The following is a 15,527-nucleotide window of genomic DNA, read 5'->3' on the forward strand; positions in this document are numbered from 1 at the left end:
ATGGCCTTGGAGCGAGTGCAGCACAGATTTACCTGAGTGATATCTGAACCCCCCCCCGGGGTTAGATTACAAGGCAAGATTAGACAAAAATGTCACAGTCAGCTGTCAGCACGGTGGCGCAGTGAGTAACACTGCTGCCTCACAGCGCCGAGGTCCCAGGTTCGATCCCGGCTCTCGGTCACTGTCCGTGTGGAGTCTGGACATTCTTCCCGTGTTTGCGTGGGTTTCGCTCCCAAAACCCAAAGATGTGAAGGCTAGTTGGATTGACCATGCTAAATTGCCCCTTAATTGGAAAAAATGAATTGGGTACTCTAAATTTATTTTTAAAAGTTTAAAGGAACATTATGGCCAGAGAAGGGCATTTGGTCCATTGAGTCCATGCTAGCTCACTAATCGGCACAATGGTTAGCACTGTTGCTTCACAGCGCCAGGGACCCGGGTTTGATTCCCGGCTTGGGTCACTGTCTGTGTGGAGTCTGCACGTTCTCCCCGTGTCTGCATGGGTTTCCTCCAGGTGCTGCGGTTTCCTCCCACAAGTCCTGAAAGACGTGCTTGTTAGGTGAATTGGACATTCTGAATTCTCGCTCAGTGTACCCGAACAGGTGCCGGAGTGTGACGGCTTGGGGATTTTCACAGTAACCTCATTGCAGTGTTAATGTAAGCCGACTTGTGGCACTAATAAATATTATTATTATCTGGAGCAATCCAGTCAGAGTCATTCTCCTGCTCTGTCTCTGTATCCTCACAGCTTTATTTCTCTCAGGTTTCTATCCAATTTTAAAAAAAATAATTTATTGTGTCTATTTCCAAACACTGTCCTGGGCAGCAAGTGCCACTGGCTGTGTAAAAACATTCTTTCTCATACCTCCTGGACCAATGTAGAAAATAGGAGCAGGAGGAGACCATTTGGCCCTTCGAGCCTACTCCACCATTCATTGCGATCAGAGCTGATTAGGCTCAATAACCTAATCCCGCTTTCCCCCCATATCCTTTGATCCCCTTCACCCTCGGTGCTGTATCTAACTACTTCTTGAAAACATGCAATGTTTTGGCTTTAATTGGCAGCACGGTAGCATTGTGGATAGCACAATCGCTTCACAGCTCCAGGGTCCCAGGTTCGCTTCCGGCTTGGGTCACTGTCTGTGTGGAGTCTGCACAACCTCCCCGTGTGTGCGTGGGTTTCCTCCGGGTGCTCCAGTTTCCTCCCACGGTCACAAAGATGTGCAGGTTAGGTGGATTGGCCATAATAAATTGCCCTTAGTGTCCAAGATTGCCCTTAGTGTTCGGTTGGGTTATGGGGATCGGGTGGAGGTGTTGACCTTGGGTAGGGTGCTCTTTCGAAGAGCCGGTGCAGACTCGATGGGCCGAATGGCCTCCTTCTGCACTGTAAATTCTCTGCTAATTAGTTCCTGCAGCGACGAATTCCACAGGCTCACCACTCTCTGGTTGAAAACATTTCTCCTCCTCTCTGTACTAAATGGTCTACCCCGTATCCTCAGACTGTGACCCCTATTTGTGGACACAACACTATTGGGAACATCCTTCTTGAATCTATTCTGTTTCACCCTGTTTTTTTTTTAAACATAAATTTAGAGAGCCCAATTTTTTTTTGTGCAATTAAGGGGCAATTTTAGTATGGCCAATCACAAGAGGAAACATCCTCTCCACATCCACCCTGTCAAGACCCCTCAGGATCTTGTATCGTTCAATCCAGGTTTTACCCAAAACTTTAAATCTGTTTCCTGACTGCTTGTACGATCAGTGAATGGAAACAGAGTTTCTTTGTCCACCCGTTGGAAATCTGGCATAATCTTGTGTCCCTGAATCAAATCTCCCCTCAACCTCCTTTGCTGGAACCATTCTGGTAAATCTCCTCTGAACCTTCTCAAGAACCTTCACATCCTTCCTGAAGAGTGGTGACCAGAGCTTTATAAAGATTCATAGAATAGAATTAGAACCATAGAATTCCTACAGTGCAGAAGGAGACCATTCGGCCCATCGGGTCTGCACCTATTCTCTGAAAGGGCACCCTGCCTAGGCCCACACCCCTACCCTGTCCCTGTGACCCCCATAGCCCCATCTAACCTGCACATCCCTGGACACTAAGGGCAATTTATCCTGGCCAATGCACCTAACTTTCCCTTCTTTGGACTGTTGGACTGAGCACCAGGTGGAAACCCACGCAGACAAGGGGAGAAACTCCACACAGTCACCAAGACCGGAATTGAACCAGAGTCGCTGGTGCTGTGAGGCAAGAGTGCTAACCACTGTGCCACCAGAAGCATAGTCTGGTATCAATATTACTGTTTATGAAGCTCAAGATTGAATTTGCTTTGCCAACTACTCTCTTAATCTGTCTTGTAGATATACAAAATCCCTCTTAACCTCTTTCTCTCTCCTCCCAAAGAGGTCAATTGGGTTTTATAACGATCCAGCCATTTTCATGGTCACTTTTTCCCAGTGCCGGCCCCACAAGTGACCAGATTCATTCAGCTCAATTTCACAACCTTTGTGTTTTTGTGGGTTCTCTCTCATTCCCTATTTTCTGTTTTTCAATCAGTTTCACAGGGTGTTCGAAGGGGAGGCCCCAAAGTCCGGAAACTCAAAACAAGCATCAGAACAGGATCTGACAGAGTCCTTAATTGATCATATCCTGAATATCAACGTACTTTGAACATGGAAGGAAAAAGCATCGTTCACAGCGGGGAGAAACCGTACACGTGTTGTGTGTGTGGACGAGGATTCACTCGATCATCAGGCCTCACAAGCCACAAATGCAGTCACACTGAGGAGAAACCGTGGAAATGTGCGGACTGTGGGAAAGGATTCACTTACCCATCCAGCCTGGAAACTCATCGACGCAGTCACACTGGGGAGAGACCATTCACCTGCTCCAAGTGTGGGAAGGGATTTACTCAGTTAACGGCCCTGCGGAGTCACCAGCGAGTTCACACTGGGGAGAGACCATTCACCTGCTCCAAGTGTGGAAAGGGATTCATTCGGTCATCCGACCTGCTGAGTCACCAGCGAGTTCACACTGATGAGAGACCGTTTCAATGTCCAGACTGCGGGAAGTGCTATAAAAGTTCTGGGGATCTGATCAGCCATCAACGTGTTCATACTGACGTGAAACCGTTTAGGTGCTCTCACTGTGGGACTGGGTTCAGACGATCATCTGCCCTCATTGTACATCAGCGCGTTCACACTGATGAGAGACCATTTCAATGTTCAGACTGCAGGAAGTGCTACAAAAGTTCTGGGGAACTGAAACCGTTTTAGGTGCTCTCACTGTGGGACTGGGTTCAGACGATCATCTGCCCTCATTGTACATCAGCGCGTTCACACTGATGAGAGACCATTTCAATGTTCAGACTGCAGGAAGTGCTACAAAAGTTCTGGGGAACTGATGCACCATCAACGTGTTCACACTGACGAGAAACCGTTTAGGTGCTCTCACTGCGGGACTGGGTTCAGACAATCATCTGACCTCACTGTACATCAGCGCATTCACACTGGGGAGAAGCCATTCACCTGCACCCAATGTGGGAAGGGATTCACTCAGTCATCTGAGTTGCATAGGCACCAGCGAATTCACACTGGGGAGAGACCATTCACCTGCGTGCAATGTGGGAAGGGATTCACTCGGTCATCCGGCCTGCAGAAGCACCAGCGAATTCACACTGGGGAAAGGCCATTTGCCTGCACCCAATGTGGGAAAGGATTCACCGAGTCATTTTACCTCACTGTACATCAGCGAGTTCACACTGGGGAGAGACCGTTCACCTGCTCCAAGTGTGGGAAGGGATTCACCACTTCATCCAACCTACTGAAACACCAACGAGGCCACAAGTAACCACAGTGATTGGATTTTGCTGTTCCTCACATTCAGGACTGAATAATGTTCATTGGGTCTCTTTCTGCTGATAACAAACTCCAGCCCATTTACAGGGGCTAATATTCTGGCTAAAAGTCAAATAAATTAGATTTGTGTTAAATACGCAGTGTTTAAACTTTTTTTTAATAAAAAATTTTAATTAGATGTTTTTCGGCATTGTAAACAATAGAATTACAGACGAGAAAACGAAAGGGCTGTACAGTAAACAAAGCACATAGTGCAATTGCCATAGCCCACCCCACCCAGATCTGCCTAAATGACCCCCTATACCACATTCCCCTGACACCACCCCCCACCCCGCTGACGATTAATTCTCCGCAAAGAAGTCAATGAATGGTTGCCACCTCCGGGCGAACCCTAATAACGACCCTCTCAAGGCGAACTTGATTTTCTCTAAGCCCAGGAAACTCGCCATGTCTGACAGCCAGGCTTCCGACTTCGGGGGCTTTGACTCCCTCCAAGATAGAAGTATCCGTCTCCAGGCTACCAGGGAAGCAAAGGCCAAGACGTCGACCTCTCTCCCCCTGGACCTCCGGGGCCCCTGAAACCCCAAAAATCGCCACCTCTGGACTCATTGCCACCCTCGTGTCCAATACTCTGGACATGACGTCCTCAAACCCTTACCAGTATCTCCTCAGTTTTGGACGTGCACAAAACATGTGGACATGGTCTGCCGGTCCTTTCAGACACTTTATACACCTATCCGGGACACTGCCATGTGGGGCCCGGTGGCCTGGCACATGTTGCAGTCCCATCAGCACCCACATCCGCCCACAGGCCTTCCTCAATCTCCTCTCCCAACACCTCCCATTTATGTCTCAGCTCCTCGGTCTGCGTCTCCTCCACCCCCAGGAGCTCCTTGTCAATATCCGAGACACTTCCCTCCCCCACCCATCCTCTCGACACTACCCTATCTTGGATCCCCCTCAGTGGCAAGAGTGGAAAAGATGGCACCTGCCTGCGCAAAACGTCCCGCACCTGAATACAACGGAATTCATTCCCCCTCGTCAACCCAAACTTCGCCTCCAGCGCCCTCAAGCTAGGGAAGTTCCCTTCCAAAAACAAATCTCTCATCCGCTCAATCCCAGCCCTCCGCCATACCCGATACCCCCGTCCAACCTCCCCGGGGCAAACCGATGGCTGTCACATATCGGGGACCAGACCGATGCTCTAGTTGCTCCCACGTGCCTCCTCCACTGCCCCCAGATCCGAAGGGCCGCCACCACTACAGGATTGGTGGAGAAGTGCGCTGGCGGGAACGGCAGAGGCACCGTCACCAACGCCCCCAGACTGGTACCCTTACCCCTACATGAGGCTGCCTCAACCCACTACCATGCCGACCCTCCCCCCACCACCCACTTCCTTATCATGGCTATGTTAGCCGCCCAATAATAGTTGCTGAAATTTGGCAGTGCAAGCCCCCCTTCCCCCCTGGTTCCGCTCGAGCATCACCATCGTCACTCGCGGCGACTTGCCCGCCCATACAAAACCCAAAATGATCTTGCTTACCCTCTTAAAAAAAGGAACGTGGAATGAAAATGGGGAGACATTGGAACACGAATAAGAATCTCGGGAGGACCATCATTTTAACTGTCTGTTCTCTCCCAGCTAACGACATCCCACCTCCAGAACTCCCCTCGCATTTGATCTACCAGCCAGGACAGGTTCAGCTTGTGCAGTCGATCCCAATCCCGCGCCACTGATATTCCTAGGTACCTGAAACTGTCCCCAACTAACCGGAACGGCAGCTCCCTCAGCCGGTCCCCTTGGCCCCTCTCCTGAACTACAAACATTTCACCTTTTGTCATATTCCATTTCTACCCCGAAAACCGGCCGAATTCCCCCAGGGTCGCCATGATTCCATCCGTCCCCGCCATCGGGTCCGAAATGTACACAAGCAGGTCACCTGTGTACAATGAAAATTCTGCTCCACCCTCTTTCCCCCCCCCCCCCCCCCTCCCCGAACCAGCCCCTTCCAACCCTCTGAAGCCCTCAGAGCAATTGCCAGCGGCTCTATAGCACAAACAGCAGTGTCCCCTCTGGCCCTGCGGGGGGCTCCGAGCTATAGAGTTTGCTATAAAAGTCCTTGAAAGCCCTGTTCACACCCGCCGCATCCCCCACCAAGTTACCGCCTCCATCCACCACTTTACCTATTGCCCTAGCCGCCTCCCTCTTTCTGAGCTGCTGGGCCAGCATCCTGCTGCCTTTCTCTCCATGTTCATATACCGCACCCCTCGCCTTTCTGAGCTGCTCTACTGCCTTACCCGTGGACACCACCCCAAACTCCGCCTGCAGCCTCCTCCATTCCCTCCAGAACTCCGCACTCGGGGTCCCCGCATACCTCCCGTCAATCTGCAGGATCTCCGCTAACAGTCGGTCCGTCTCTGCCCTGTCCATCTTGTCCCTGTGAGCCCGGATTGAAATCAGCTCCCCTCTCACCACTGCCTTGAGCGCCTCCCACACCACTGTTGCTGAGACTTCCCCCGTATCGTTGACCTGCAGGTAGTTATGTATACACTTCCTCACCCTCTCACACATCCCTTCGTCCGCCATCAGTCCCACATCCAGCCTCCACTGCGATGCTGGAACCTCTCTTCACTCACCTGTAGCTCGACCCAATGTTGGGCATGGTCGGAAATGGCAATTGGCGAACACTGCGCATCCACCACCCCTGTCAATAGATCCCTACTCAGTATTAAAAAAGCGATCCGGGAGACTTCCAGTGGCAGTTATGCAGCAGTAAGCCACACATGTGGGAGCTCCCGTTTTAAAGCGATTTTTCGGCTCTTTTGAGAGCCCAAAACGGAAATTTTTCGACGTCTCCCGGTGGGGGAAGGTGTGCTGAACGACTTTCCCTGCAGTCCATGACTCGAACTCGGAGTGGAAAGGTGGAAAAAACAGCAGCAGCTCCTCAGAAAAAACGGGGGAAGGGATCCAAGATGGCCACCGACAGAGCTCCAGAGGAGTGGAAGCTCTGGGCCCAGAAACAACAAACTGATCTCCTGCACTGCTTTAAAGAATTCAAGGATGAAGTACTGAGCTCTCTGCAGGAAACAAACAGAAGGCTGTCAGAGATTCAGTTCACCCAGGGTGCTGCCATCAAGAAGTTGCAGACGCAGGCCATTGAACGAGAGGAGGAGGCCGTGGTCCTCGTGAGTAAGGTGGAGGGGCACGAAGCACTCCACAAGAAGTGGCAGGAACGCTTCGAGGAGCTGGATCACCGCATGAGGCGGAAAAACCTGCGGATCTTGGGCCTTGCGGAGGGGCTGGAGGGATCGGACCTGACAGCCTATGTGGCTGTAATGCTGAATTCGCTAGTGGGGGCCGGGTCTCTCCATCTGCCCCTGGAGCTGGAGGGAGCACACAGAGTACTGGCCAGGAGGCCTAAGGAGAATGAACCCCCGCGTGCGGTGCTGGTGAGGTTCCACCGGTTCAGTGATCGGGACTGCGTGCTGCGCTGGGCCAAGAAGGTGAAGAGCAGCAATTGGGAGAATGGGGTAGTGCGGATCTACCAGGACTGGAGTGCGGAGGTGGCTAAGCGGCAGTCCGGATTTAATCGGACGAAAGAGGTGCTTTATAGAAAAACGATAAAGTTCAGAATGTTGCAGCCCGCGCGCCTGTGGGTAACTTATTCGGACCGGCACCATTATTTCTATTCCCCGGAGGAGGCGTGGGCCTTCGTGCGGACGGAGAAACTGGACTTGAACTAGGGGTTGGGGGTTGCGAGGTCGGCTGTAAGATATTAGTGCTGGATTCGGCTGTTGCTGTGTTCTCTTTTTCTTCGGTTTTTTTTCGTCTTGTTTTAGTACTTTTGCAATTTTGATATGGTTATTTACGGAGGGGTTGTTCTGCTATGTTTTTGTTTTTGTGCTTGGGGCATTGTTTGGGCTGTGTATCTTGCGGGGAGGGTCGGGGGGGTATGTTGTATTCTATGTCGGAGTGGGGGTATGGAGGGGGGCTGATATTTGGGAGCTGCGTCAGAAGGGTGTGGTGGGGCAGGGCGAAAGCGCGGGCTTTCCTCTGGTTTCCCGCACTGCGGGGCTGGGGGGCGGAGACGGTGACGGGGGGAGGTGGGGCCTTAACTGGTTCTTCCCCGCGCTGGAGCGGTGCCAGGAGGAGGGATAGGATGGGGGATGATCCCACTTCGGGAGGGGTCGGGCTATTGGCGGGAGTTTCCGGGGTCAGCAGAAGTTAGCTGACCCACGGAAGTACAATGGAGGACGGTTCGCGGCTGGGAGGGTTCCTAGCCTGGGGGGGAAGGGAGGGGGGGGAAAGGGGAATACCGGGTTGCTGCTGGTAGGGGCAAGAAGGAGCTGGTGGGGGTTGGGGGGACAGAGGTGAGGGGTTGTCGCTATGGGGACGGGGTCGAGCAGGGGATGCTGGCCTGGGGCGGGCAGTCGACGGGCTATGGCTAGCCGACGGGGGAGGGGGCGGGACGCCCTCTGATCCGGTTGGTCACCTGGAATGTGAGAGGGTTGAATGGGCCGGTGAAGCGGTCAAGGGTACTGGCTCACCTGAAGGGGCTAAAGGCGGATGTGGCAATGCTGCAGGAGACCCACCTGAGGGTGGCGGACCAGGTCCGCCTGAGGAAGGGATGGGTGGGGCAGGTTTTCCACTCGGGGTTGGATGTGAGAAACCGGGGAGTGGCGATTCTGGTGGGGAAAAATGTGTTCTTTGAGGCATCGGAGGTGGTGGCGGATAAGGGGGGGTAGGTATGTGATGGTTAGGGGCAGGCTGCAAGGAGAGAAGGTGGTACTGGCTAGTGTGTATGCCCCAAATTGGGACGATGCGGGCTTTATGAGGCGTATGTTGGGACGGATCCCGGATCTGGAGGCGGGAGGTCTGATCATAGGGGGGGGACTTTAATACGGTGTTGGATCCTTCACTGGATCGGTCCAGCTCTAGGACGGGTAGGAGGCCGGCGGCGGCCAAGGTACTGAGAGGGTTTATGGATCAGATGGGTGGAGTGGATCCATGGAGGTTTGTGAGGCCGAGGGCACGTGAGTACTCTTTCTTCTCCCACGTACATAGGGTCTACTCTCGGATAGATTTCTTCGTGGTGAGTAGGGGACTGATTCCGAGAGTGGAGGAGGCCGAGTATTCGGCCATTGCAATCTCCGACCACGCTCCGCATTGGATAGAGTTGGAGATGGGGGAGGTGCGAGACCAACGTCCATTGTGGCGGTTGGATGTGGGGTTGTTGGCGGAGGAGGAGGTGTGTAGGAGGGTCCGGGCAAGTATTGAGGGGTACCTTGAGGTGAATGATACGGGGGAGGTTCAGGTGGGGATGGTCTGGGAAGCCCTGAAGGCAGTAATTCGTGGGGAGCTGATATCCATCCGGGCACACAGGGAGAGGAGCGAGAGGAGTGAGAGGGATAGACTGGTGGGAAAGATGCTGGAGGTGGACAGGAGGTATGCAGAGGCACCAGAGGAGGGACTGTTGGGGGAGAGGCGCAGCCTGCAGGCTAAATTTGATTTGCTGACCACTAGAAAGGCGGAGGCACAGTGGAGGAAGGCACAAGGGGCAGTGTACGAACATGGTGAAAAGGCGAGTAGGATGCTGGCTCATCAGCTCCGTAAGCGGGATGCGGCTAAGGAGATTGCTGGAGTGAGAGACAAGAGTGGGAATGTGGTGCGGAAGGGGGTAGAGATGAATGAGGTCTTCAAGGACTTTTACGGGGAACTGTACCGGTCGGAGCCAACGGGGGAGAGGAGGGGAATGAAGAGGTTCCTCGACGGGCTTTCTTTCCCGAAGGTGCAGGAGGAGAAGGTGGAGGGGCTGGGTGCGCCGATTGAGCTGGAGGAGCTAGTTAAGGGGATCGGGCAGATGCAGTCAGGGAAGGCACCGGGGCCGGATGGGTTCCCGGTGGAATTTTATAAAAAGTTCGTGGACCTAGTGGGCCCCTTGCTGGTGCGGACACTCAACGAAGCGTGGGAAGGGGGGACTTTGCCCCCGACGATGTCACGGGCACTGATCTCGTTAATTTTAAAGAAGGACAAGGACCCCCAGCAGTGTGGTTCATACAGGCCCATATCTCTCCTCAACGTGGATGCTAAGGTGCTGGCAAAAATCCTGGCCACCAGGATAGAGGACTGTGTGCCAGGGGTTGTGCATGAGGACCAGACAGGTTTTGTGAAGGGAAGGCAGCTGAACACGAATGTGCGGAGATTGCTGAATGTCATTATGATGCCGGCGATTGAGGGGGAGGCAGAGATAGTGGTGGCGCTGGATGCGGAGAAGGCCTTCGATAGAGTGGAGTGGGGGTACCTATGGGAGGTGTTGGGGAGGTTTGGATTTGGTGAAGGGTTCATTAGATGGGTAAGGCTGCTATATGAGGCCCCGATGGCGTGCGTGGCCACGAATAGGAGGAGGTCGGAGTACTTCCGGCTTTACCGAGGGACCAGGCAGGGTTGCCCCTTGTCCCCCTTGTTGTTTGCACTGGCAATCGAGCCGCTGGCGATGGCATTGAGAGATTCAGAGAGGTGGAGAGGCTTGGTGCGAGGTGGAGAGGAACATAGGGTGTCGTTGTATGCCGACGACCTGTTACTGTATGTGGCGGACCCGGTGGGAGGGATGCCGGGAGTGATGGAGTTACTAGCCGAGTTTGGGACCTTCTCAGGTTATAAATTAAACTTAGGCAAGAGCGAGGTGTTTGTGGTGCACCCTGGAGACCAGGAGGAAGGAATTGGTAGGCTCCCGCTTAGGAGGGCAGGGGAGAGCTTTAGGTACCTGGGGGTGCAAGTGGCCAGGGACTGGGGGACTCTCCACAAGCATAACTTTACCAGACTGGTAGATCAGATGGAGGAGCAGTTCAGGAGGTGGGACATGCTGCCATTGTCGTTGGCGGGGAGGGTGCAGTCCGTCAAAATGACAGTGCTTTCGAGGTTCTTGTTCCTTTTTCAGTGCCTGCCCATATTTATCCCCAGGGCCTTCTTTAGGAGAGTGACCGGCAGTATTCTGAGCTTTGTGTGGGCACATGGGACTCCGAGAGTGAGGAGGGTGTTTCTGGAGCGAGGAAGGGATAGAGGCGGGCTGGCGCTGCCCACCCTTCTGGGGTACTATTGGGCAGCCAATGTGTCAATGGTGCGTAAATGGGTGATGGAGGGGGGAGGGGCGGCGTGGAAAAGAATGGAGATGGCGTCATGTAGAGGTACAAGCCTGGGCGCCATGGTAACGGCACCGTTGCCGCTCTCCCCCAAGAGGGTTACCACGAGCCCGGTGGTGACCCTAAGAATCTGGGGACAGTGGAGACGGCATCGGGGGGAAACAGGGGGCTCGATGGAGGCTGGGTGGCAACCATCGGTTCATCCCGGGGAACACGGATGGGGGATTCAGGGGATGGCAAAGGGCGGGCATCAGCAAATTGAGGGACCTGTTTATTGGCGGGAGGTTTGCGGGCCTGGGGGAACTGGAAGATAAATTTGGCCTTCCCCAGGGGAACATGTTCAGATACCTGCAGGTAAAGGCGTTTGCTCGGCGACAGGTAGAGGGATTCCCTTTGCTGCCCTCGCAGGGGACGATGGACAGAGTGCTTTCGGGGGTGTGGGTAGGAGAGGGGAAGGTGTCTGACATCTATAAGGTAATGCAGGAGGTGGAGGAGTCGTTAGTGGAGGAGCTGAAGGCTAAATGGGAGGAGGAACTCGGGGAGCAGATAGAGGACGGGACTTGGGCGGAGGCCTTGGAGAGAGTCAACTCTTCCTCCTCATGTGCGAGGCTTAGTCTCATCCAATTTAAGGTGCTGCACCGGGCCCACATGTCCAGGACTAGGATGAGTAGGTTCTTCGGGGGTGAGGACAGGTGCAGCAGATGTTCGGGGAGTCCTGCGAACCACGCCCATATGTTCTGGGCATGCCCAGCACTGGAAGAATTCTGGAAGGGGGTGGCGGGGACGGTGTCGAGGGTGGTTGGATCCAGGGTCAAACCAGGGTGGGGACTCGCGATTTTTGGGGTTGGGGTGGAGCCGGGAGTGCAGGAGGCGAAAGAGGCCGGGGTCCTGGCCTTTGCGTCCCTAGTAGCCCGTCGAAGGATTCTGCTACAGTGGAAGGATGCGAGGCCCCCAAGCGTGGAGACCTGGATCAGTGACATGGCGGGATTTATAAAATTGGAAAAGGTCAAATTTGCCCTGAGAGGATCAACACAAGGGTTCTATAAACGATGGCAGCCTTTTCTGGACTTCCTGGCTCAGAGATAGGTAACTGGGTCAATAGCAGCAGCAACCCAGGGGGGGGGGGGGGGGGGGGGGGGGGGGGGGGGGGGTGCATTATTGTAGTGTTTATTCTGTAACATTATAGTGTGTTAATTTGCGTTGTTGTTAAAATGCTGGGTTGTTCATGGGGATGGGGCGAATGTATATGATTGTTAATATTATTGTTATTATAAAAAAAAGCGATCCGGGAGTAGACCCTATGGACGTGCGAGAAAAAGGACAACTCCTTCCCTGTCGGCCTTCCAAACCCCCCCCCCCCCCCCCCCCCCCCCATCTGCTTCATGAACTCTCTCAGCTCTTTTCCCATTGCTGACTCTCTGCCCGTTTTTGAGCACGACCGGTTCAGGCCTGGATCAATAACTGTATTGAAGTTCCCTCCCATAACCAGCTTGTGGGAATCCAGGTCGGATATCTTCCCCAGCACCCTCTTTATGAAATCCGCATCATCCCAGTTTGGCGCATATACGTTGACCAGGACCGCCTTCCTCCCTTCCAGCTTACCGCTAACCATAACGTAGCGACCTCCCCCGTCTGAAACAATACTCCCCACCTCAAACTGCACCCGCTTGTTCACCAGAATCGCGACCCCCTGGTCTTAGTGTCTACCCCTGAGTGGAATACCTGACTAACCCAGCTCTTCATCAACCTAATCTGGTCCTCTACCTTCAGGTGTGTCTCCTGCAACATTATCACATCCGCCTTTAAAGCCCTAAGATGCGCGAACACTTTTGCCCTCTTACGTTTAGCCCTGTAACGTTCCATGTGACCAGCCTATTTGGAGGGCACCGTGCCTTCCCCCCCCCCCCTTGCTGTTCAGCCATCTCTTTTCCTGTGCCTGCTCCCAGCCCCTGCCCTGCACCTCTGTAGCCCCACCTCCTGGCAGCGCCCAACCCTGACCTCTTCTCCACTTCTAAAATCAAATCCCTCCCTCATCAGATAGCAACCTCCCCCCCCCCCGCCCAGCAACAACGCTCTGTAACATAACCCCATCCCTAATCTGATTGTATACACCCCCCCCACTGTGCTGCCGCAGACTAGCTCACCCAGCTAGCCTGGTGGCCCACGGCTCTGGCGCCAGCATGTCTCCCACCTATTGTTGCCTACCTGCCGTCCCACGCCCATCGAAACCATCGCCCTCATCAACCCAGCCCCGACAACCACACACTTTAAGAAACTAAGAAATAGATGCCAACCAAAGTCAGTATAAAGAAAAACAAAGCCAACTCTCGCCAGAATTCAGATCAAAGTAATACTACTCAAATAATACAAATTCAAAAGTTGCCACCACCATCCCCCTCACAACACAGAAAACCCACCAAAATCGAATAATTCTTTAACTACTTCCCCCTTCTTAAACAAAACACAATTATCGAAGAGAAAAGCCAACAACGAAAACAAACAAACAAATAAATCAGTGCAAACAGCATTTAAAACGAACAGGAAAAACAGTTTCACAAACTGAGAGCAGAATGTTCCCAAGTTGGCACCAGTCCTTTCCTCCTGGCGAACTCCGTAGCGTCCTCGGGCGACTCAAAGTAATGATGTTGGTCCTCATGCGTAACCCAGAGTCGCGCCGGATATAATAGTCCGAACTTAACCTGCTTCTTGGACAGGATCGACTTGACTTGATTAAAACCTACCCTCCTCTTGACCACCACCACGCTTAGATCTTAGTACACCTGCAAAATGCTGTTGTCCCCCTTACAGCTCCGCGTGCGATTGGCCCACTGGAGAACGCGCTCCTTATCCAGGTACCTGTGGAACCTGACCACCATCACCCGAGGAGAGTCTCCCTGCCACGGCTTCCTCACCAGCACTCTGTAATCCCGATCCACCTCCAATGGTCAGGGGAAGGTCCCATTTCCCAGCAGCTTCTGGAACAGTGAGTGTTCTACTGAGTAGATAGCAACGGGAGCATCGGTCTGGTCCCCGATATGTGACAACCATTGGTTTGCCCCGGGGAGGTTGGATGGAAGTTCCGGGTATGGCGGAGGGCTGGGATTGAGCGGGTGGTGATTTGTTTTTGGAAGGGAGCTTCCCTAGCTTGGGGGCGCTGGAGGCCAAGTTTGGGCTGACGAGCGGGAATGAATTCCGGTATATTCAGATGCGGGACTTTTTGCGCAGGCAGGTGCCATCTTTTCCACTCTCGCCTCTAAAGGGAATCCAAGATCGGGTAGTGTCGAGAGGATGGGTGGGGGAGGGAAGTGTCTCAGATATTTACAAGGAGCTCATGGGGGCGAAGGAGATGCAGACGAGGAGCTGAGGCATAAATGGGAGGAGGAGTTGGGAGAGAAGATTGAGGAATGCCTGTGGGCGGAGGCGCTGAGCAGGGTTAATGGGACTGCAAGATGTTCCAGGCCTGGCCAGATTCAATTTAAGGTCGTCCACCGGCCCCACATGACAGTGTCCCGGATGGGCAGATTCTTCGGCGTAGAGGACAGGTGTATAAAGTGTCTGAGAGGACCGGCAGACCATGTCCACACATTTCGGGCGTGTCCAAAACTTAGGAGATAATGGCAGGGGTTCGAGGACGTCATGTCCAGAGTATTGAACACGAGGGTGGCAATGAGTCCAGAGGTGGTGATTTTTTGGGTTTCAGGGGCGCCGGAAGTCCAGCGGGAGAAAGAGGCCGACGTTTTGGCCTTTGCTTCCCTGGTAGCCCGGAGACGGATACTTCTAGCTTGGAGGGTCTCAAAGACCCCGAAGTCGAGTGATACATGTGATGTTACGGTATGGGGAGAATTGTGGGTGTTATGGGGCTGTTAGTTGCATATTACTGCTTTTTGCTATACTTTTTGTTATATTTTCTGTAAAAAATTCCAATAAAAATTATTTAAAAAAAAAAAAAAAGACCCCGAAGTTGGAAGACTGGCTGTCAGACATGGCGAGTTTCCTGGGCTTAGAGAAAATCAGGTTTGCATTGAGAGGGTCGTTGTTAGGGTTCGCCCGGAGGTGGCAACCATACATTGACTTATTTGCGGATCATTAATCGTCAGCAGGGCGGGGCGGGGGGGAGGGGAGGGTTAGGGTAATGTAGTATAGGGGGCCATTTAGGCAGATCTGGGTGGGGTGGGCTACGGCAATTGCACTATGTACTTTGTTTACTGTACAGCCCTTTTGTTTTCATGTTCTGTAATTCTACTGTTTACAATGCCGGAAAATACCTCATTAAAATTGTTTGTTTAAAAAAAAATGTTTCATCACACTGCGTTTTTTTTTAATGTTTTTTATTGAGTTTTCATATTTTATATCCAACAAATTACAAATTATTAGAAAAAAAACACGCAGAAATTAACATATATATTTACACGTAAGCATCTTCATAATAACAACTGTGGCCGCCCCCTTTAGCCAACATACATATTTTACATTCCCCAATATGGCCAAGGCACATGTTTATAGGCATTTATTTACAGTTTGGTTTG

This window comes from Scyliorhinus canicula, unplaced genomic scaffold (genome assembly GCF_902713615.1).
Source record: "Scyliorhinus canicula unplaced genomic scaffold, sScyCan1.1, whole genome shotgun sequence".
Taxonomy (NCBI): Eukaryota; Metazoa; Chordata; class Chondrichthyes; order Carcharhiniformes; family Scyliorhinidae; genus Scyliorhinus; species Scyliorhinus canicula.